Raw genomic sequence first — 25340 nt, 5'->3', positions numbered from 1 at the left:
GAAATAGGCACAGCACAATAACAAACCAATAATCCTCAGCTGCAGGAGCAGCGACGAATCACGGGCAGCGCAGACAAGGACTACCGGCCCCAGAATCCTCTGCTGCCGGCAGCAGTGAACTCGTGGCGGTAGCGGGGGACCTTGGGCACACTCACGGGGGTCTGTGCAGTGTGTGGAGTGGCCGGCCCTGAAGCAGGGTCAGGGGTCACAGCTCACCACTGCGTGGGCTCCCCCATAAATGGCCAAGTGGGAGGGAGGAGCAGCCGGGAGGCGGGAGCGGGGCGGCGAATGGGGAGGGTTACAGAAAAACAAAGGGACGGGCCGCAGGGGAGCAGCGGCGGGGAGCGGGGGGGGAAGAGCGGGAAGACGGAGGCGAGGGGGCAGTAACAACGCAAAATAACAGTCACGGGCATCAGAAAAAGTACAACAATAAGAAACAGGCACAGCACAATAACAAACCAATAATCCTCAGCTGCAGGAGCAGCGGCGAATCACGGGCAGCGCAGACAAGGATTACCGGACCCAGAATCCTCTGCTGCGGGCAGCGGCAAACTCGTGGCGGTAGTGGGGGACCTTGGGCACACTCACGGGGGTCCGCGCAGTGTGTGGAGCGACCGGCCCTGAAGCAGGGTCACTTCAGAACTAAGTCTGGAGCTGGGTATCGAGAGGCTAGAATTTCGGTGTCAGGGGGATCTAATAAAGAATTATCTCATGGTCCTGTGGGCCCCAGAGACCTCGCTCAAACACCATCTAAACACAATCTTTGACGAAGAGGGATCTCCCTGGCAAACATGGTTAGCAACAGCAACTAGCACTATTAAGAACAGGGCAGTCAGCCTGCATACCCAAGAAATTCCATTCTCAGCCTGTTAAAAAGCAGTGAACAAGCAGCCCAGGCTTGTAGGAAAATTCTCTATATGAGACTCGTCGCTTTGCCAATCTCAGACTTCAATCCTGCCTGGGCCCGTCAAGAGGAGGCAGTCTCATGCATGCTATGCAATTATCGCAAATAATCTTGGCTCCATCTGCTGTGCTGCTGCCCCATACTGGCTGAAGGGCGACGTTGCCTGCTTCTCCCCTTGCTTTAGCTTTATTCGTCTCTCACTTACTGAATGTGCTTTAGGATGACAGTAGCTCCTGGTCTTACACTGCAGGCTTGGAATTCAGCTTTCAGGAGAGCTGTCTTCCAGCATTGACAACATGAAGGGTTATGCACAGCGTTCACCACGGCCATGCGGCCCGTGGGCAGCAGATCGTCATCCTTGAACACACAATCCTCTGGCACCCTAACTGGTGATCCCTCATCTAGAGGGGGCTGGGCGTCCAACCAGTCTAGATTAAAACATCCTGTGGTGCCCAATTGCTAAGCAGCTTGAGGTTTAGCAGCACAAGGCCTCACTAGTTTGCACTCTGCACTTTTCACCTTCTTCCACAACCTCAGACACTTCTACTCATGCTCGAAGGTGCTCACACTATTCGAACTGACCTTTACCTTGTTTAACTGTTTCTTTTAACCTGGCTTAGAAGCTGCTGCTTCTAAGCCTGGAAGTATTCACAAAATACTATAGTCTATATTCTTTTAAATTCTATATCAATACTACTCCAGCTGTAGTATGTCATTTTATTTTATGCATAATTACAATGTGCAGTTATAGACATGTAATGATTTTAATTAATCGAACATGAATAAAAAAAGAATTGCTTACTTACTCTATAGCTGTACTGAGTTTACAGCAAAGACTCATGGGATATGTATTCTTTGGATTTAAGTGTTATTGTTAAAGGCTGCTGAGTGAATACAATGAGAGGTGAGCAAAGTCTGAACCTCTCGTCCTGACGTAGATTTGGTTTGGCCATTCCAATGCGGAGTGCATGGTAAAACAGCAGCCGTCACCCCTGCTTAATGGTAGAATTGCCGCTAATTCCCCATTACCAAATTACCTGCACTGATAAATACAAGTAATTTAACGATAAGAGAAAGGCCTGATGCCGGCATAGATCATAGACTCCATCTACAGTCACATAGTCGATTCATAACGGTGACATTAAAACCAGCTCTGTTTTGGAAATCAGGAAGAGTACCAGCTACTAGCTAAGCTCCTGAACACATCAAAATAATAATGAAATCTAATTATTATATCACCGAAAGAAGAAAAGAATATGAAGTTCAAATCGTATGTAAGTTGTTAGTCTAAGAAGGGACGGTGAGGAAAACACAGTCAATACATCACGAATGTGTGTACCGGTGCGACAAGAGCACAGTCAATTTACCAAAATTGTACATGTAAATGGAATAAATACATTGGTCTGGTACATTGAAGAATAATCCTTGAATATCTATGAAAATCTGCACATAAGTACATGCTATTACTGTATTGAATGATACATGTCATACAGTCATTACTACAGTTGACAATCAAATCATCACAACTGTGTATATTGGTACAAAGAGAGCACAGACAATTCACCACAATTGTGTATGTGAATGGAATAAATACATTGGTCTGCTTCAATGAAACATAATCCTTGAGCATCTATGATAACCTGCATATGTATACATGCTCTTACTGTATTGATAGATACAGGTCATACAGTCAGTGTTACAGTTCACATTTGCAAATATGCATACTTTTTATAGAACTTGATGCCGATAACATAGGAGAATTACATGAGGTGGGAATCAAAGTCAGCAGTCCTGCCTTCTACTAATCTCCTAAAAAGTAGTGTAACTCTCTGTCAATATTAAGACCCTGCTCCACTGCTTTGAGGAGCATGATCAAAATCGCCTCTTGGCGCCGTAGTATACATTCTCTGTTCCCACCCCTCTCCAGCGGTGGTACCATTTCTAGACCATGAAAGGGAAAGGACCTATGGTGGTCCTGTTTTTCACAGGATAGTGTGTGCACCGCAAATGGATATCTTGAGTCACCTTGTTTTACTGCCCTGCAATGCTCTTGGATTCTTTCCCTGAGCATCCTGATGGTACTTCCATGTAGATTTGTTCACATTTACAGATTAAAATATATACTACAAATCTTGTGTAACAATTGATGTTAGTATGAATTAGGAAATTGGGGCTATGATTATAAGAAAATTCCTTCAACTCAACACAAAGTCTGCACATTGAGCAGTTGACACATTTGTGTGAGCCTTTTTAGTGGGCTGTAAGCCAATCCTGTGTTCTTCCTTGAGATGGGTAACTAGGACTAATAAGTCCACCCAGTGTTCTCCCTCTACGAAATGTAATACTGGGATTTCTTGGAATAAATGGTGCAATGTTACTGTCACCTATTAGTAGGTGCCAGTGTCTCTTCATTATTCTACTAATGTCCCCTATGTTACTTCCAAATGACAATATAGGTCTTATTAAGTCCCGATGTACAGCAGACTCTTTGCGATTATCAGAAAATGTCTCTTAACTTTTAAGTTTTATAGAGTTGTTGGTTGCTCTATTGATTAGATGTTCATCAAAACCTCTTATCTTGCACCTGGTACTAATCTGTTCCACATTATCCTTGAATTCATCATTAAGACTACAATTTCTCCTAACCCTAGCCATCTTGCCAAAAGGTATTGCTGCGATGTATTGGTTAGGGTGGGAACTGGTAGCGTGTAACACTGAGTTACAAGATGTTTCTTTCCTGTACATCCTACTATTTAAAATATGATTGTACACATACAATTCCACATCTATGATGCTTACTGTAATGCAATGTAACGGACATATTATATGGATTCTCCTCTAGATGCTGTTTGAAACCACATAGGTCATCCACTGTCCATATCAACAAAATGTTGTCGATATATCTGCCCCAAAAGTGTATGTACTGTACCCAGTTGGCACCACTCTTTCCACAGATCCACTCCCTCTAAAACCACCCCATAAAGAGGTTTGCGTTAGAGGGAGCGAATCAGGAGCCCATGGCTGTTCCACTAATTTGTTGGCACCATTTGCCTTCGAACATGAACCCATTATTCTGTAAAAATGATCTCAATCATATTTATAATCATATCAGTGTGTAATAACGCTGCAGGACTCTTCTGCAAGTAATGTTTGGTAGCAGTCACACCAAATTCCGAAGTGAGGTTCGTATACAAGGATACGACGTCCAAAGTAATTAAACTCATCTCAACATCCGATATTATGCCATTTATCATATTCAAAAAATGTTTTGTATCCCTGAACTGGGACCAGGTTAATCCCACTGAGAATTGTACCATGTGTACTTGATGCCAAGCTTTGTGTCACGCTGCATCTGTTCTGGTGAGGCCATCGATCAGGAGCTTTGATGTGAGGTCCTGTTTTGATTTGTATCACACTGCATTGGTTTTGATGAAGAGCTGAAAGGGACTGCCCATGCGATGTTCAGTATCAATTTGTGTTGCTATGCCTCAGTTCTGATGGAAAACACAGTTAGGCAGGGAAGAGTACACTCTGATGCCAGCCAAGGGACTAGAACTTGGGGAGGCAAGCAAAACCCAGGCAGGTCTAGTTGCAGATTCAGGCATGTCCAGTGGAGCAGGACAGCTGAGCAGTTGCAGGGAGGCCTCTGTAGCTCAAATAGAAGGCTAGCCCATTGACCCATAGATAGGGATAAAGGGAGCAGGTCCAATGTTTCTTCTCAGAGAGCAAGACTCCCTCAAGCAGCAGAGCAGTTATGTGGTATCACCCTGGCAGTCTTCTGGTGGCAGGGCAGTCCTTCTTCTGTAATGTCCACAGGTCCAGGAGTGTACTGAATAGAGTGGCTCTGGATGTCTAATGTGAATTTGCGATGTTACAATACATCGCATGCCATTACAACGTGGTTGTCACAATGACCGCGCTGTTACATCGCATACCATTACAACGCAAGTCATTACAACGACTTGCAGTAGAGGGCGCTGGATGTTGGAATAGTACAATCTACTATTCCAACTCCAGTCTGTGCACCAGTAGGGAAGATGTTGGATTTTAGATCCAACACCTTCTGCCCCCTACAGCAAGTTGTTGTAACGACTTGCATTGTAATGGTTTGCGATGTAACAAAGCGGTTGTTGTAATGACCGCATTTTAATGGCATGCGATGTATCGCATATGATGTAAAGGATGTCTCTCGTCTAATATTTATACCTGGTTTGGGGACTCCCTATACTATCCTCACATCTGATCTGGAAAGTTCTTCCCTTTCCCAGTCAAGGCCCCAAGACGCCTGGGGTGACAAAAGGCAAGTGTCTGGTTTCTTTGTGTGTGCTGGAAGCAAGCTGTAGTGTGCTGTGGGGCAAGGAACAGCTCCACTCTCAGCCATCTCGGCAAGATTACCCATTTTGCCCACATCTAATCCCCTTTGTGTGACTATCAGGGAAGAATACACAAAAGTCGAGCAGCAGAGCTATTCACAATCAAGTGACCCTGGCCACTGGCAGTCATACAAGATGTTTAAGACAGGAAAATGGCAACTTTCTAAAAATGGCATTTTCAGAATTATCACTTAATATTCGAATTTACCATTAAAGAGGGTTTTTAATTACAATTTATTTGAGTCTAAGCATGATGTCTCTAAATGTTCCTAATATAAAGTTAGCATTTATTAAATGTATTAAGGTAACCCAGTGTTAGTCAATGGGAGAGATAGGCCTTACAGTAGTGAAAAATGACTTTAGGAGATTTCACTACCAACATATGTAAAACGTAAACTCACATGTCCAACTTTTTCAAATACAATGCACACCGCCTTTAGGGCCTAGCTAATGGATGATTTATATGTATTAAAAAAGAAGGTTTGGGTCTAACATAAGGTTTACTTTTCCAGGTCGAAATGACAGTACAAGCTGCACTACAGGCTGCAGTTGCAGGCTTGAGATATATTTTAAAAGGCTACTTTAGTGGGGGAAGGGCACCAGCTGTTAGGGTAAGAGGATAAGCACTTTAGCATTGGTTAGCAGTGGTAAAGTACACCTAATCGGTTCGTTAATCTTTATTTCGGCAGTTTTGCCATAAAAGATACAGCATAAAATCAATACAGTAAAAGAGAATACAAACATCATTACTCCATCAAGTACAAAAAGCACACATATAGCGGCAGTTAATTTTCGAAGCAAACCCCACTATATCAGATAAAACTAATAGAGAATATAATGATTCAGAACTAGTTCATATTAAAACCATTAGCACTAACACTAAAAATCAAGCGTAACGTAACATAATACATAAAAGTTTTGTCTCATTGGGACATAGTCTGAATCAAGGTTGAGGTGCCCTAGAAATTAAAGAGAATCTCTTGTGCCACACTGCTTTGAGAAATTTGGCCATTGCAAAGACAGTTGTGCTTGAGAGGTCAGTCTTGAGTATTCTATAGGCCTCTGAGCAGTTAGCAAGCCCTAGATTTTTACAAAGTGGAATTACCCAAAACCTTCTAGCAGCAATGTAGGCAGGACAAAAAAAAACTAGATGCAGTTCATCCTCTAGCGTACAATTGCAGCCAGGGCAGTTTTCCAAGGAGTGCTGTTTCCATTTGCAAGTAAAGGCTCTTAACGGCAGGGTGCCATAACGCCATTGCAGGTATAATTTCCTAGCAAGATTCGGGAAAATATCATCTAGCACAGTCTCAAACTTATAGCAGTCTTTAACCCCAATGAAAATGTCAGTTATGGAATCTGGGCGTCTACCCTGTATGTGGGATGCAAGATTGCATGCATGGAAAGTTGCCACCAGATGTTTTCGGGATAGTGCCGGGCATGCCACTTCAGGGTCACTCCAAAGGGTCGGAAGACAGAGCCGGGTAAACTCAGTTTTTAGATATTTAAACCACGAGATGTTCCCTATAGAAGGAAGGGTGAGGATTTCCCGCAGTTCCTGCCTATAGTTGGCTAACTCAGGAGTAGACCACAGTCTTCGCCAAAAAGTTAAGGGCTTCACACCAAGGACTTCATCCTGTGGTTTCAAGCCCAGATCCAATCGAAGGGGCAGGAGGGGGGTGATAGCCGGTAGCTTTAGGAGTTGTCTGAGAAACTTGTTTTCGACAATGACTAGATCTTTTTTACAGACATGACCCCAAAGTTCGCTACCATAAAGGATCGCCCCTCTGGCCTGGAGTCTATAAATCTCCATCGGGGGACCTATCGGTCTAGCAGATGATTTGTTAGAATTAACTAACCTAATTATTCCCCCTGCTATTTGTGCTAGTTTGAGCTGGGACTTAGCTTGATGATCACCCCATTCCAGTTTATCATTCATGGTCACACCCAGATACTCGAACGTGTAGACTCTCTCTAGCCTATTTAGGCCTATAGAAGGGTTAGGGCGAGTTTTTTGGGGGGGATTAAAAATCATATACTTGGTTTTGAGGGCATTAATTTCGAGACCATGCTCTCCACAAAATGCCTCAAAGCCCTCCAAGATACGCTGTATCCCCATTGGGGATTTTGACAGCAGCAGGGTGTCATCCGCAAACATAATTGCGGGCACCCTGCTGCCGCCAAGCCTTGAAGCATCAGTATTGGGGATCTTGTTGAGATAATCGATCACGCCGTTGACAAAGAGGCAAAACAGGGTGGGTGCCAGAACACATCCCTGCCTTACCCCTCTGCCAACGGGAAATCTTTTTGAGAGGCTGCCCATCCTCCCGCACCTGACCTGTGCATAGTTGTGTGTGTGCAGACGAATAATGATATCTAAAAGATAGGGGGGGATACCCAGATTAAAAAGTACCGTCCATAGTTTACTCCACGGAACCAGGTCAAAGGCTGCGCGGAGATCAACAAAGACGGTATAAAGCGTGCCACCTGCCACCCTCACCGTCTTCCAGAAGAGGAGGACCAAACGGAAAATTTGGTCCATGGTTGAAACCTTACTCCGAAACCCGGCCTAAAACGTGCTTAGAATTGAGTGGTCTGTCATCCACTCCTGCAGGTGGTCAAGGATCAGTCTGGCAAAGACCTTTTGTGGAACGTCAATGAGGCTGATCGGCCTATAATTGGCCGGGAGCAGAGGAGAGCCCTTCTTGAATATGGGGACAATCTCTGCCCCCAGCCAGGTACTAGGGACCGCCATTCGCCCAAGGATTGCATTAAACAGTTCCAATAGGTAGGGAGCCCAGACCCTGGGTTGGTGCTTAAATAAATCTCCCGGGAGTTTATCTAACCCGGGAGCTTTGCCCAAAGGCAAATTAGATATTACCTTAAGGACCTCCCCCAGTGAAAATTGCATAGGTTCGGCGCCCACCAAATTACTAGGGTGCAATAGAGGCCCACCTACAAGTTGGGCAATATCAATCGGAAGCCCATCAACGGGTTTAACCAGGCCCGGGGTGACCTCCTCATAGAGGCTGCGAAAGTGATGCTCCCACACCTCAGCCGCTATGTTGGCCTCCAAGGCTGGCGTGGGCTCAGCCGACCCTGTTCTCACTATCTGCCAGAATTCGCGGGCATCTCTGGACTTGAGAGAGACCAGCATGTTTTCCCAGTTGGACTGGTCCCATTCCACCTTGGCATGGTGGAATATTTGCTTCATTTCCGCCCGCCTGATCTTAATTAGCCCAGTATCCCTTGGGTGCTTTAATGCAGCGAGGAGGTCGGCCTTTGCCCTCCTGCAAGCTGAATTAAACCAAGTGGCTCTTTTCACCCTAAGGGGCCCTTTCCGAACAGGTGGATTTAGGAGTTCCACCAGAATATCCACCAACTCCAAATGGAGGGTGCCCAACCCCTGCATCAATTCTGGTGAAGAAGATTGCGAGATAAGGACCTCGGCACGTTCAAATATAGGGAGGATCCGTGCATAGAGCTCAGAGATATGGGCGGGATCTTCCAGGAACTTTTCCCATTTCACTCTACGCCTATCATTAGTTAGGATTAGTTTGGGGTCCAGAGGTGCCTCTGCCAGCTGTACACCCCTAGGACCACCGGGCGAGGCTAAAGAAAGAACCAACGCATTGTGGTCACTATCATTTCTTTGCACTACCATAAAATTAAGAACCTTGTTCCAATCAGATGTCTGAACAAGGATATAATCCAAATGGGACTCCTGGCCTGGTTTGTTAAAGGTGGCTTTCGAAGGAATGTCACCCATAATTCTGCCATTGCAGGCCCTCAGGGAGTTATTGAGGGTAAGTGCCAATATTTAGGTTACCAGGGGTGTCCATGGCTTTACTGGAGGTCCTACTACTTGCGGGATACCCCACTCGTCATCTTCCTCCAGAAGTGCCCCCTCCACAGTTAGAGTTAGCGGCTTGTATTGACAATTAAAATCACCCCCCAAAAGAATCCTAGCACCCAGAGGTAGCGTGGGCAGAAATAAAGAAAGCTCGTCAAAAGTGGGTGATGGCTTCGTCATTCCCATCGGTCTGGAATAGACATTTATCAACGCAAGTCGAGTATTGTTTAACCATTGCAGCAATACACACTGCACATCTAAAGAGTTGGTTTTACAGACCCTAGCCTTGCAGCCCAGATGGGTTGCCACCCATATGCAGAGACCGCCCGAAGGCCGTCCTTTTCCCTCCCATTTAGCTGGTATTGAAAAGGCTGCATAGCCGGATCTCCGTTTATCCTCCCTTGCCCATGTCTCCTGAAACAGGCAAACGTCATGCATATCAATAAAGGACCCCCACTCAGGGAAGTCTAATTTTCCCTGAAGCCCTGCCACATTCCAGGAGAGTATGGACAAGGTCTTTAGAAATAATACCTGGGGGATCAAGTGTGGTAAGAGTAGTAGTAACCACCAGCTCAGTTGTTGGTTCAGAGGGTTGATGATTAGTATAAACAGGCTTGGCGGGAAGAAAGGGCATAGGTAACAAAATTTGTGTTCTAACTGGTTTAGAAGTCGAACAATCTATGCCTTCGGAGCCAGTAGGTTGTAATTGATCACCCATACCCTGAATAGACTGTAAACTTCAATCACAGTCGTCCATGCCTGAAAAGACATCAAACCTGTTTACGGTCTCCAGGCGTGTAAAGGGTCTCAAGTGGTCCATTCTCCTATTGGCATTTCTATTAGCCCTAGGGGGTACCATGTTCCACCCAAATAGATCTCCAACTAGTGGAGAGTGTAATGCATGTGGCAAATGGGTGGTATTAAACAGTGTTGGAGGGATAGGCTGGTTGGGTGCCTGAGCACCGATGTAATTGTGGGGGAACACCAGAGATCTGGGGTAAAAATAGGTCAGAGGACGTGGGACAATACAGTTGCTACCTCTACCTTGGGGCCAATTCAATATATAGTTAACTGCTCGTGGGTCTCTAAAATTTACAACAACTAAGTCTCCCTCGATGTCTTTAGCCCTACTGCCCAGCCAGGGAAGTCGACGAACATGCACAATCTCGCCATTGATGTTATGTGTAAGTGGTCTAAATTGGCTGAGCCAGTGCATGATTTTATTTTTCAGCTGGGGGTACACTTCCCTCTTGTTAGCTGTCAATGTGGGGACCCCTGTCAAAACAACCACGAAAGGAACAGCTTCAGGGGGGAGTTCCACCTGAGGCCCTTTGTTCATTGGTGCCCTGGCATGTCTAGCGTTTCCCCACTCCTCCCGTGTGTTTCTTGCAGGTACATTTCCATGTCCCCTCGGAGTGTCACTTGTTACATTTACATCTGATTTATTAGCCTGTTTAGGGGGTAAAACCCTCTGCTACTTAGGTTGCGTAACTTGAGTGAATTGTGATGCAATTGTTGGGGCAGTGGTGGTACATGATAACACTGAAGCTGGGGGCGGCATAACCCCACTCACCAGTGCCTTAGTTGACCCAACATTTTTGCGGGTTACGGACTCTATATCCTCAAGCCTTTTCTCAACCATCTTCAGCCTCTCTAGTATGGGTAGAATAAAAGACCTGATTAGGTGTTCCATACTATCCAATAAAGCAACAGATGGTAAATCCTTTGGCATAAAGTCAGCAGGAATAGCAGTTGGATCGGTGATATCCGCTGCCTTTACAGCTGGTACCAGTGGTAAGGAAGGTGCCATATTTGACATCTGAGCTGATACGGCCACTGGAACTGGAGCTATTCTAGCACTATGCTTTAAGGATTTACCAAACTCCGAATGACTAATCTTAGGCTTTTGCAGATCCCCCACCTTCCGTCTCCTTTTACATGGTGGTGGACCATGGACTTTGACAGGGACCGCTTTCCTCGACTTGTTTTGAGCAGATTTACCCAGGACAGAAGTCTGAGAAGTCAGATCAACAGCTATGCTAGTAGGGCTAAAGAGAGGGGCATCACTTATAGGCTGGTCGGTAAGGACCAGAGGTGTGGGGGTAGAGTCTCTTAGCAACAGTGGGAAACTCTCTAAGGAAAAAGGATCCTCATTGCTACCAGTACATCCAGCTCTAGGAGAATGGGCGTGGAGCGAGAGGTCGGTGGGAGCCCTGATTTTCATACATTCGACAGAACGCCGGCGCTCCGCACGGCGTTCTGCCATGGAGTCTTCCCTATCTAAATCAGTGGTGACCCTCGTAAAATAGTTGTCAAGTGTATCAGTATTCGGCCCCCCCAACCTGTCTGGAATTACTTTGGCAGGGCTCAGAGCCATTATAAATATATACACCTGCTAGGGGGTCCGTAAATGTAGGCGGGAAGAGAGTATGCCCAGCCCGGCCTCACTTGGCCTCTGAGGGCCTAGGAGGGCCCGCCCTTGTCCCGGGCTTCTCCCGGGACGCTCCCGCGCAGCGGTGTGTTGTTCGTATTATATAGGGTGGAGAAAGTTCGGGGGGCGTGGCAAGCAGCAGGGAGAGCGTACCAGGTGTGATAGATGGTATGTGCATGGACTTCTGGGATACGGAGTCCCTGCTTAACAGCTCGCAGCCCCGCTTCAGGACGAATCCTCGCCCCTCATGCTCCACGCTCGTACAAGCAGTGTCTCTTCTCCTCCCTGCGAAGCGGGACCCGCGAAGCGGGTCCGGCGAGCAGTAGGGAGACAGTGGGGAGACAGCAGCAACAACAATCCTGACCGGCAACTCCTCCTCAACCAGGCAGGTACAAGCGTCTTTTTTAAGTATCCCGCGTTGGTTTCCACTAGCACCGCTTAAGTCTGCTCAAGTCCGGGGGGCGTGGCAAGCAGCAGGGAGAGCGTACAAGGTGTGATAGATGGTATGTGCAGGGACTCCTGGGATACGGAGTCCCTGCTTAACAGCTCGCAGCCCCGCTGCAGGACGAATCCTCGCCCCTCACGCTCCACGCTCGCACAAGCAGTGTCTCTTCCCCTCCCTGCGAAGCGGGACCCGCGAAGCGGGTCCGGCGAGCAGTAGGCAGGCCCCTGGGGAGACAGCAGCAACAACAATCCTGACCGGCAACCCCTCCTCAACCAGGCAGGTACAAGCGTCTTTTTTAAGTATCCCGCGTTGGTTTCCGCTAGCACCGCTTAAGTCTGCTCAAGTCCGGGGGGCGTGGAAAGCAGCAGGGAGAGCGTACCAGGTGTGATAGATGGTATTTGCAGGGACTCCTGGGATACGGAGTCCCTGCTTAACAGGTCGGGGAGACAGCAGCAACAACAATCCTGACCGGCAACTCCTCCTCAACCAGGCAGGTACAAGCGTCTTTTTTAAGTATCCCGGAGGGAGGAGCCTAGCTCGCGACCGAGATGGCCGCGTTTTAGCTCGGCTCCGTCCGGCCGCCTGTTTATCTTCATTTATCCTGTATTCCTCTTGCCCCGGGAAGCCCTCCTTGCTGTGTTTCGGTACTCCAGTCACTTGGCGGACACTTACCCGTTGCTCCGGTGATCCTGCGTGCTGTCGATCCTGTGCAGTGATCCCGCTCGGAGCCTCCGGGGCGGTCTGGCCGGGCCTCCTTGCTACGCTGGGCCGTGACGGAACATGTTGGTCGGCCCTTGCTGGCGCTGTTGAGCTGGACGCGGAGGCTGATGTGTGAATTGGCCGGCTGTGCCCCTTGACGGACCCGACTGGCCTGGGCCCAGAGGTACGAACGCTGCTCCTCGCGGGAGAGCCTACTCAATTGTCTGGTTGGGTCCCCCTTCTATTCCCCGGCCCGGCCATTTTGAATTTTTCCGCCCGGGCTCGGAGAACGGGGCCGGCGGTACGGGGGGACCGACGGACATCCTTCTTCTGGTGGCTCTCCTTTCTGCCTTGGGGCGCCCTGCCGCAGTCTGGCTGACCTCCTTTTGCTCTGGTGTTACCCCGGCCGGGGCTCCCGACGACCGGGGACGTGCTGGGCTCTTAAGATGGCGGCCGGCCCTGGAAGTCTTTGCCGGGCCCGGGCGAGCACTGGGGGCCCGCCGCATGGCCCGGATGTCGGATCTTGTAAAGAGTTTCCTGCGCTTCGAGTTGTCCTGGATGCACTGAACTCCTGGCGGACTACCGTGGCTGCGTCTGTCTCCACTGTGGAGGCGGACCCTCATTTTGTACAATGCGGGCCCCCGTCATCGGATTTGGCCTCCTCGTCGATGATCGCGACTGATGTGCTCCTGGACTCTGTGCCCCCGGCGGGGACCGCATCCTTGGCTCGGAGAGTCTCCGACGCCCCCCGTTGTCCTGTCTGGTTGCCTCGGCCACTGGGCTGCGGTCCGCTTGTATCCTGGCCTGGCGTCGACGATCCTTCCAGTCTCTCTTCGCGTCGACTCCCCGACCGAGAAGTATGTTCCGGCCCGGCTGGGCCTGCCTCGTTCGAACTGTCCTTGGAACTCTGTCTGCAATACGATTGTTGTACTGTGTCTTTCCTGGATCTTCAATATTTTCTTTCCAGTTTCTTCTTTGGACTGCCGCGAAATTTTCTCCTGAGCCCTGTGTCCCTCATCGTTTGCTCTTTGTTTGTTCGGATGGTCACAACCTTGGACAAAAGTGGACAGGGCTGAAACGACTTTTATATGCGGTAGTCTGGTTTCTTTGTTATGTGATTGACAAGTGCTGTTGTGATGTTCCTGTAATTTTATGGGACTCCTGAAACTTTTTCTAATATCGTTAACTTCCCATGGGCTATGCCCTTCCCTTGTAGCAGGTGGCGGGATGGCAGCAGATGATACTGATTTTTCGCCCTCCCCCGTGTGCGTTGTTCCTTCCCTTCCCCTGCCCCTTCCCTTTTGTCTTTGTTTCTATTCTGTTCCTTTCTTCTATATTTCGGGTTCTATTTAGGGCGACAGGCACGCTGCCGGGGGGTAGGCCATAGCCCTCTGCAGGGGTGTAGGGAGGGCTTGTGGGGTGGGTGGGAGGGTCTGTTGTTGTTTTTGGAGGGGTCTTTCTCTCCTCCTTTTTTTCTCCCTACTTGGTTCTATGGCCCTTGTGTATCCCCTTTTTCGGGGCTCTGTATCGCCGTCTGTCCCCCGGGTGTCTTTCTGGTGTATTTTTCCGGTATTACAAAGATGGTGATTTGTTCTGTTTGTCTTCCTATTTTGTGGTCGATTTTGTACCGGAATTTTGTTTTTCCTGCTTTGTCACCTGGGGGCGGGTGGTTGGGTTGGGGTCCCTTCCTTTTCCTTTTTCCCCCTTTCCCTTCCCTCTCCCCCCCCTTTTTGTGGGGTTTTTTTCTATTTGGGGGTGCATTTCGTATCGTTTTGGTATTTGGGTCCTTTATTGTGCTGATCGGTGGGTCGGGTGGTGGCTGCGGTGGGCGGGCAGTGGATTGTGTGCACAATTGCTTTTCTTTCTACCCGTTGTTTTGCCCGGTACTTTCTGGTATACCTCTGTCGTATTTATTTCTCCTGTGTCTTTAAGATCGCTGCGTTGCTGCCCGCCGCGACCCCGCCCCTCTGGCTTGTGTTATGGCCCGCCAGGCTCCTGACCTCCCAAACCCGTTCTTTAAAAAAGAAAACTACCTTTCTATTTGTTTGCTCCTGAGATTGCTCTAAGATGCTTGCTCTTTCCCCTGATTTGTTGCCTTAGTATATTGTGACACCTGATATACGTCTCCTGCTGTTTTTGTTATGTGGTGGCCAGCCCTGGTGGGTTGTAGGCCCGTATTTGTGAGCTTTCTCTGTTCAATAAAGGTTTTCAAAAAAAAAAAAAAAAAAAAAAAAAAAGTATCCCGCGTTGGTTTCCGCTAGCACCGCTTAAGTCTGCTCAAGTCTGAGGGGCGTGGAAAGCAGCAGGGAGAGCGTATCAGGTGTGATAGATGGTATGTGCAGGGACTCCTGGGATACGGAGTCCCTGCTTAACAGCTCGCAGCCCCGCTGCATGACGAATCCTCGCCCCTCACGCTCCACGCTCGCACAAGCAGTGTCTCTTCCCCTCCCTGCGAAGCGGGACCCGCGAAGCGGGTCCGGCGAGCAGTAGGCAGGCCCCTGGGGAGACAGCAGCAACAACAATCCTGACCGGCAACTCCTCCTCAACCAGGCAGGTACAAGCGTCTTTTTTAAGTATCCCCTAAGTAACACCTAATCCTTTATTTGCCCAGAAGCGCTTGCAAGCCTCAAACCTGGGCTAAAAACAATAATTTCCCTCACATTTCTTTGAAGGAAAGTTCCAGAACCTATGAGGACCACAAATGTCCTAACACCCAGCATTCCCACATATCTCTCAGTAAGAATGGAACCTCCACTTGTGTGGGTGAACCTAACCCCGATGACAGGAAAGGGCCATAAACACCACATGGACAGCTCAAATTTCCTGTTAAAAATGTATCCTTTTTTTGAGTAGCTGCAGAATTTGGCCTCCAGATCAGTCGCAGCCCAGTGCAACCTACCAGACCCATACATTTCTGACAGCAAGACATGCAGTGGAATTCAGAGTATTGTGACTTGTGTGGATCTCACAAGGGGTTTCAGTTGCTCAGAGGCCCTTGCAAAATCTCAAACTTTGGCTAAAACACACACATTTTCCTCACATTTGTGTGAGAGAAAATTGAGGAATCTGTGGGGATAGGCGCCCCCCTTATTTGCCCTCTATCTGTCCTCTTGGAGGAGCAGAAAGACTGATGAGGAGGGCGAAGCACAAGCCCATGTCCTTTGGGGGCCTCTCCCCTCAAAAACACCAGTAAAGGAATATTCCAAGCAGTTTTGTTGACTTTCTGGTTCCCCTGGAGTGTAGGGCAGAAAGACTGTTGTGCTGTTGTTTAGGGGTGCATAGGCTCTTAACCTCTGAGAACAAAATGTTCCTTGGTGCCTAGTATGCTTTTGCATCCAGATGGGGGCACATTGGGGGCAAACCCCCCCCCAATGGCTTCTTAAGGGGGATAGAAAGACTGGTCTAACTTTGGGTGGGGTGAAGCAGTGGCCCTTTCCCAATGAGCCACTCTCTTACTCTAAAATTATCCCTGATGAACTAATGGAGAGGGTCCCTGCTGGGAATTGCCCACTGAGGATAATCCTCAAGCAGGGATCCACTAGAGAGAGACAGCGCAGGAAAGGAGAAATGCTCCCTTTCCACTGGCTAACCCACAGAGATCAGTGCTCGGGGGACAGACTTTTTCCCCCGGCACCAATCAAAAGTGAAAGCAGATGTGCCATTAGCACTTTTGTTTTATTGTGATGTCAGCATGCTGTGCACCTCACAAACTGACTTGTAAAATAAGAAGCATTTTCTTTTTCAGTGCTGAGGATGACACATTGGCATCCTTGACATCAACAGTTGTCCTTAACACTAAAGAGGCTAAGAGATTCTCAAAGGTGAGATTATAGAACTGACAGTGAATGCTGAATAGAACGCATTGTTCTATGTAGATTGGAATATCAGTAGATTGTAATTTCTTGACACACCTCTTAGTTTGTAGCTAACCTCCTATCATGGCTATTGATTGATATCTAACCAAAATACATGTTATATTTTCTACTACAGCAATCACAATGTCTCAATTATGTACTGTGAAGTAAACATAAATGTGTTGGATGGAATGCTTTAATTAATCTCAGCTACTGGTAATTACTCAGGCTGCATCCCAATTCATCGTTAATTTGCACACCATGTCCCCTTAGTTTGGACCCCGTTATATGAAAATCTGTCTTGACCCTGCTCCAATCACAACAATCCACCCCGAACTGCCAAGCCAGATCCTCTCTGAACAGGAACACTATCAACCCCAGACTGGTTTCACCTTAGTTATGGGCTCATCAGCCGGGTACAGCTTGGCTCCAGTGACACAGTGTGCATGTGACCCACATCTGGGCATATCTGTCCCACTTAGGGCAATATACTAAAGTATACAAAAAAGTGATGGATAGAATGCCTGCATTAATCTCAGCCACTGGCAATTTATTGGGCTGCATCCTGATCCATAGTTATTTTGCACACCATGTCACCTCAGTTTGGGCCCAGCTAAATGCGAATAAGTCTTGACCCTGCTGATGAGCCCATAATATGGGAGAACCCAGTCCTGGGTTGCTTGTTTTCCGGTTTAGGCAGGACCTAGACTGACTGTTTGGGCATAACGGTTCCAATTGGAGCAGGTCAAGGATGATTTGCATATGGCTGGGTACAAACTGAGGTGGCATGGGGTGTGAAAAGTGATGGTTTGGGAGGCAGCATGAGGGAATGCCAGTGGCTGAGAATAATTCAGGCATTCCATCCATCACCTTGTTATTGTTTCAGTTGTGCTCCAGCTTGCTTCTGGTGACTGGGTTTGTGCTGCTCCCACTGGCATGCATCTGCACAAGGGCCACAAGGAGAGGCTGTGTTGACTCTTCCCTGGCCCTGCTGGTTCTTGTAACATCTCCATCACTGCCGCTACATGCAAATTTTTACCTACAAGATGCAGAAGATGGGACTTAATGGACACAGGTTGGAGAGTCCACATTCACTCTGATCAGGAATGGGAGAATCTTCTTTTATGGGCCTTCTTCATGCTCAAACTCAAACCAAATACTCAAACAAAATGAAGAGCTCACCACGGGTTGCAGCAATTATGTTGCAATTGCTTTTACTTCAAAAGAACAAGTACCTAAATTGATACACAACTAAATACTGTAAAAACACGCGGAGTGCAATAATAATGTACATGTTTATATTTGGGGAGGAATCGCTGCTTTGGGGAACCAGCTATTACTCATTACTCATTCATCAGGCGTAATTTATACCATGGCAAATGTTCCACCAGTGTGCCAGGGGGCAATCGAAGCTATGGCTTTTACCACCATGGCAGTTGACCATCTGCCTTGTTTAGAGATCACTGACTGCCTGGCAGTTATCTCTGTGCTGTGAAGAGACCTGGCGCTGCAGCTGCTCCATCTACAGCACTGAACGGTTAGTTAGTGGGTATCATGTTTAAAGTGCCCGCTCAGCCAATTTTAGCTTAGAGAAAAAGGAGGAGTCTTTTCTCTAAACAAAAAAATTAATGAGCTCATACAGAGGATGATTTCTTCCTATGTGTCAGAGCCAATCTGCTTTGCCCCTGCCCAGGTTGGCCAAGCATCGCTTTGCTTATTCTTGCAGGGAAATCAGTGATGGTTGCCCTGCCCTCAATAGAGTGTGCCAGCTGTCACTGTAACCTCACAGTTCTTAGGTAGACGGGTGGTCAGGTTAGAGCTTTACATTGGCAGGGTGTCTCTGCCGTAAACCTGATACTTCCCTGACTCTAAACAGACCAGGTGAACCACAAGTCTGGTTGTGTGGAAAGGCTGCCAATTTATGGTGTTGTGCTTGCCTTGACAGACTCTGCGTAAGGCTGTTCTCAGGCCACTCTGGTGTAAAAGTGTTGTACTGAGACAGTCAATGTTGAAGAAGGTAAATTACTACCAGGAAATTGGTATTTTGTACTCTTATAGTTAGCACCCTGTGATAGATATGGAATGGTTATCTTAAAAACATATGGTCCCAGTGTCAGCTGCAACCCCCACAATGTCTCAATTATGCACTGTGCCAGTGCCAGTGAGGGTTTGGCCTGCTTGTGCCTTCTGGTGTCAGGTGATGGGCTTGAGAGCATTTAATCCATAGTGACTGGGTTGAGTGCTGCTGGGCCCTTGCTGGTACCCTTGTCCCCGATAGGATCTGTCTTTCAAGGGTGTGGCTTGCATTGGAATGTCCTTGCCATGGCACATAAAGTAGATTAGCACCTTAAGCAGAGAGGGAGACTCCTTTCCTCCTTACTTTTTGTGGCTTTGATAAGAAACTCTGTTTTCATTAGGCTTTTGTACCAGGTGGGAGCCGTGGGAACCATAGAAGCCAAATCTTCGGATTGGAACCATTCTGCCAGGACTTCTCCATTTACGGTTGGAACCTTGATGCTCCAACCTCTTCTTCAGCCAGTGGGCTAACCACTTGTCAGCCTATAGAGAAAATAGCTCTGGATTCTTCTCTGTCTTTATGGCCTGACCAGCACTATATATTATGGTAATTGTTTTTAGTTTCACATTTTTGCACATTTTAACATTGCAATAAAGACGGAAAACATATTTATGTGTTTGTATTTATTTAAAAAAAATCTAAAACAAGCATAACAGATGGCCATCTTTCAAATAACTCTCCATGTTGTCAATCATGACTGCTAGTCCAGTTCCTATGAAGAATGACGGCATAGTGATTTAAAACTAATCAGTTGAATTCATATGTTACAAGTATTTCTACTTTTATTGCTAAAATACAATGGCATAAAAACCTATATTTCACAGTAAGGGGTTGATTACAATGTCGTTGGGAAAGGTTCCGAACGGGTTTTGGATCTGAGAATCCGATTTGGAACCCATGCTTCCGAGCGAATCGGATAGAATACCTGTCCGATTCGGTTCCGAAAGGGATTCAGACAGCTTGAGTTGTTCGGAGCCGAATTGTACAGCTCTATGGACACGGTTTCCGACCGAGCGATTACAATTACCGATTCTGACAGCCATTCTAAATCGGTCTGTCCAACATGAAACGGCTGTAGGAATCTGACTTTGGGGGAATGTAGCAGGCCCTCTCCTTCACCCGGAGGCCTCCGGTTGGGGCCCTTGGGGGGACCCATTGGATCCCTCTTTACCACCATGCACAGTATGGCAGGCACCATGGGATGCCTGTCACAGGGGGCATGGTTTTCCCCAACCACCCCTTTTTTCAAAGAGAGCCTGTGTTCTCGTTCGGAACATAGTCTCCCATTGAAGTTAATACGAGTTCGACCGAATATTGTATGAAGCATTGTAATCAGTCGGTAGGACTCGCAGAACCCGATTCGGTCTGAGACGGTCCCGAAACAGATTCGGACGGAAGAGTTTCTGAACGAAATCATAATCACCCCCTAAATAGTGAAAAAGAGAAATCTTCCAGTTGTCTGTGAAATGTGGATTACATAATTCTAATAACACCCCTTAAACCACTATGCCAGTCTTCACCATTTTTCCGAAACTAGGATTATACTGCATGTTTTTCTAAATGAAATAGCAAAATGCAAATTATGTGTTACATTCTCTGGCAGTGTTAGTTTTATCCATTTTATCTTCAAATAATATTTTTTGTGAAATCTGCAAATTTTGCAACTTATGTGGCAAATACAATATAACCATAATTAAGCAGTAAATGCTGTAGTCATAGAATCACAATAATCCTCACCACTGTCTATTATATTATCAACAATTTGTTCATGAAACCAGTGGGGGTCGGTGCAGGTAAGTGCAGCGGGGAGGTGGAGCGGGGGGATGTCAACAGATGACGGAATAGGATTTATTTAATTTTCCCTATTCTTTCGTCTGTTGACTCCCCCCGCCTTGCCCTGCCTCACCGCGCTTATCTGCAAGAGCCGCAACCACATAAAACGTGTACCTAAACATTCTAAATCCAATCAGTGCCCACTGCTAACTGCACTTTGAAGAAAACAGGTTTTTATAGCTCACTGCTGCAAAATAAACATGCAATATATAAAATACATAACCGGTAACGTGTAATATTGTCCTACATTTCCATCTTGGGTTTCTGTTCAGTCTCATTGGCAATATAAGACCATATTGCACAGATACAGGTTATGTATTCTATATCTCTCTCTCTCTCTCCCTCTCTACCACACACAGATCAGCCGTGTCTTCTCATCTCAAGGATCATGCCGCTGATTGTCAAATGATTCATGGGAATGATCAATATAAGTCATCAGATTCATAGGCCAGCAATTAACAGGGGCATTGGTGCAACATACAATATGGAAGCTAATCATACACTCATAATTATGTTTCCAAACACTCACTGTAGTAATGGGATTTCACAACCCTAGCTTGTGTTTTTTTTTTATAATTAGATGCGCAGAGCCCCAATGCACTTACTTAAATATGTACACTGTGAGACCAGGTGAGTAAGCCATTTGTTACTTCGTTTATTCAACTTTGCATTTCTATAAAACACAGTGACCTCCACCAGACATGACAACCTTTTGAAATATGTTAGGGTTGCCAGTTAGTCATTTTTTTTCTTTACTGGCATAACTAGTATGTTAGTGTCCTAGTGCTACAAAAATTAGAAAAATCACCTAATAGCTTTTTAGAAATTTGAGTTTCTAGTTGGCAGAGGTAGGCACCCTCTCCAAGCAGAAACCACAATCCTAGTCAGGGTAAGTCAGATACACACCCTAAATTAACCTGTGCTCACCCTCTGGTAGCTTCACACAGAGCAATCAGGCTTAACTTAAGAGGCAATGTGTAAAGTATTTGTGCAATACCTAATATAATAATACAGTGAAACACCACACAAAAATAATCCACACCAGGTTAGAAAAATAGAGCTCAATTTACTGCACAAAAAAAGACCAAAATGACAAACATCCAAAAAGTAGAACCGCAGTTATTAATTTTAAAAGAATATATTGAAATATACTACTTAGAAACATAAAGTACCAACAGGGGCTATCTGGGTGCTCTGGACCGGGTCAAATCTGAAAAATCAGGCCGACCGCGATGGAACGTGGGTTGGAGCCATGCACTGACCGCTGCACACAGTACCTTGCGTCAATCCCTAGGACTGCAGGTGACGCAACGGCGTTGAGCTGCTCAGTCTGTGCTGTGATGTCCTCGAAACAGCGATGCATCGGCATTGAAGGAGATGTTTAGTTTATGACTGATGCAAAGACGGCGACGTGTGGATTTTGTCAGAGGCAGCAAGAAAACCCACTTCCAATGGCACAGGACTGGATTGGCAAGTGAGAAAAAGAAGGACCCCCTGAAGAGTAAATAGTTCAATTCCTAGGATAGGCAAAAAATAATGGTGACAATAACTCCTAGGCAATCAGGATAAGACAAGCAATATGTATAACAAATATAACATGAGAAGAAACAAAAGAAAACCAGGAAAATAAATTCAAAATAATTCTATTTAATAATTTCTTATCTTGTTTTTATAAAAAAAAATGTTATAAAAATTACATCAAACAACTTATCACATTTTTAAAAAAAGTAAAAAAGTGGCAACAACTTTATTAAATTGACGCGTGTTTCAGCATTCACAACGCCTTCTTCAGGAAAAGCTACACACATCTGAAAATGATAATAAAAAAGAGAGAACATGCTCAATTTCCAAGTCTTAATATCTATAAATCATCATTTAGCATATACTCAACATATAACATATATTATACCGCAATACCTTCTTTTTTGTATACACAGTAACAACAATACCAATTTGTAATCTAGAGATCTTCCTATATATAAAGATTACATTTCATATTCCTATATGGTGCTGTATCTGAGTGCTCATAGAACCCTAATCGATTACCATATATAATATCGATATATAAAAAATAGATAGTATAGACACATTTAATGAAACATTAAGAAAAATAGAAGTAAGAAATTGATCCATGATAACTTACTAATACTATTCGAATATGGTCAGTCCTTAGAGATGAAGAACTGCACCTCGATTGTTGATCAGTCTTGATTATTAAAAAAAGCTGAAACGAAAGTCTCACCATTAATGATGTATTGCGTGGGATGATATGGTGATTACCTACATTTTATATTAAAACCTTTCTATTAAATCCTTTTTAAAAAAAATGATAAACTATTTTGAAATAACAAGATTGACTTACTAGTATAAATGATGCACTAATTGATTTCTCATGCTACGGTCTTAAGTTTGTATCCACACTGTATACAAACAATCAAAATAGACCTAACACATCAATTACATTTAAACAATTCAAACAAAAATATATATACAAATATTTAGCAGTTCTGAATTGAACAAGCCCAAACAAAGAATCAATAATTTTTTGCAAACACTAAACCTCAAAAATTTTGATAGAGTGGTCTCTTATACATTTGCATGACTATCAATGAAACATCAGTATTGGCCATTTTTTGAGATGATGGAACTTTCTAAAAGTGGCATTTTCAGACTTACAACTTAAAATTCTACTTTAACATAAATTGTGATTTAAATTGGGAGTCCAGAGACCCCAAACTCAAAATACCAATATTTTCTGAATTGGAAATTGCACTTAAAATGTAATAAGGTAATCCCAATGCTAACTTATGGGAGAGATAGGCCTTGCAGTAATGAAAATGTAATGAAAAAGAAATGTAAGAGTTTTCACAATCTGGACATGTCAAACTTAAAGAACATGTCCACCTTTTTAAATACATTGCACCCTGGCCATGAGGCTGTCCAGGGACCCCCCTTAGGGGTGACTTATATGTATTAAAAAGGAAAGTTTGGGCCTGGCACGAGGGTTAACTTGCCAGGTCGACATGATAGTCAAACTTCTCATACAGGCTCTGTAGTGGCAGGCCTGAGACATGTTTAGAGGGCTACTTAAGTGGGTGGCACAATCAGTGCTGCAGGCCCACCAGTAGAATTTAAGTTACTGGCCATGGCCATACATAGTGCACTTTACCAGGGACTTATAAGTAAATTAAATATGCCACTTGTGGATAAGTCAATGTTACCACATTTTAGTAAGAGAGCACATACACTTTAGCACTGGTTAGAAGTCCTAAAGCCGACAAAAATGAGGCCAGGTTTTTAGGGGAGGAGGAAAGCAAAAGGTTTGGGGGTGAACCTGCAGAAAGAGCCATTTCCAACATAACTGGTATTTTTTCCCCTCAATAGTACATACCCAAAAAAAGTAAATACAAGGAAAAAGACATGTCAAAATCTTTTCTACAGCTTCCTTGATAATCCATGACTGATAATTAAAGGTATAGCAAGACAGAAAGAACATGTTAAAAATGAATACAGATGATCCTGTATAAAGTTCTATCAGGCACATGCATCATTTTTGGCTTTTGCGATTTCTTAATTGCGATTTTTAAGGAATCGCAATTAAGAAATCGCAAAAGCCTATGCATGTAAAAAAATCGCTGAAAAATTGGCGATTTATAAACATTCCTTAATTGCGACTCGCAAATTGCGAGTCGCAATTAAGGAATACCTCCCCATTCATTCCTATGGGCCTAGAGGCCTATAGGAATGAATGGGAAGACATTCTCAATTTGCGATTAGCAATTAGCGAATCGCAAATTGAGAATACGATTTCAAGGGTGCATGGGTGTCCACAGGACACCCTGTTGCACCCCTGAAATTAATCTGTGCACATATGTTGTGCACACACATACCCTAAGGGCATGTGTGTGCACAACATGAAACTTTGAAAAATGCACAAAAGTGCATTTTTCAAAGTTTTCGCAAATTACCATGAGGTTCAACCTCATGGTAATTTGCTCCCCCTAATTGCGAAATCGCTATTTTTAAAACTTTAATGCATTGCATTTAAGGAATCTCAAAATGCGATTCCTTAAATGCAATCGCAATTTGAGAACTCGCAAATATTTGCGAATTCTCAAATTGCGAGGGCCTTCACCCTTGATGCATCCCAAAAGCTCATTTTGCGATCGCAAACGGACGATTTTTGCGATTCGCACCGTTTGCGATCGCTAAAAGTTTTGATGCATGTTCCTGTATGTGAGTATCACGTCGGGTCCATTGCAGAATCTTAAAATGTGAACATATGGCACCTGTGTTATTATTTATTTATATATATAAAACTTAACTGTTTTTCCTAAGGCACTGCGATGCATGGACGAAAGGTGTGGCAGTGCCAAGCTGTGATCCCCTTTGATTGCAGGATTGTTTTACAAGGGCACCTTCCTGCACAAAATCAATTCTCAGAGGCATTTTCCATCTTCTATGTGTAATGCAGAATATGGCACCCATACAAGAAGAAAATAACAAGGAGAAATGAAGATATTTCTCATAGTTACATCTAACCTGGGAAGGCATAGCATGTCAATGCATTCCCAGGTTTACCAGTATAAGTAAATCTGGGAATGCACCAAAAACCATGGGTGTATGCATGGGAACACCCACACTCCCCCTATTAAATGTCTTCACACCCCAGTGTAACGCAGTGCAGGGACTTGTGCTGACTTGCGATGCTACAAATTTACTATGACACGCACAACCACACAAGGTGGCTCTGTGTGGCATAGTATATCTAGCTGAAGCCTTTGCATTGCCTTGCACTGCCTTGTGAAAGAGGGGAAAATAGAGAGAGGGAGAGAGAGCGAGAGAGAGAGTAATGGAGAGAGAGAGAGAGAGAG

Source organism: Lissotriton helveticus, chromosome 6 (assembly GCF_964261635.1).
Source record: "Lissotriton helveticus chromosome 6, aLisHel1.1, whole genome shotgun sequence".
Taxonomy (NCBI): Eukaryota; Metazoa; Chordata; class Amphibia; order Caudata; family Salamandridae; genus Lissotriton; species Lissotriton helveticus.
This window is presented reverse-complemented; position numbering follows the sequence as displayed.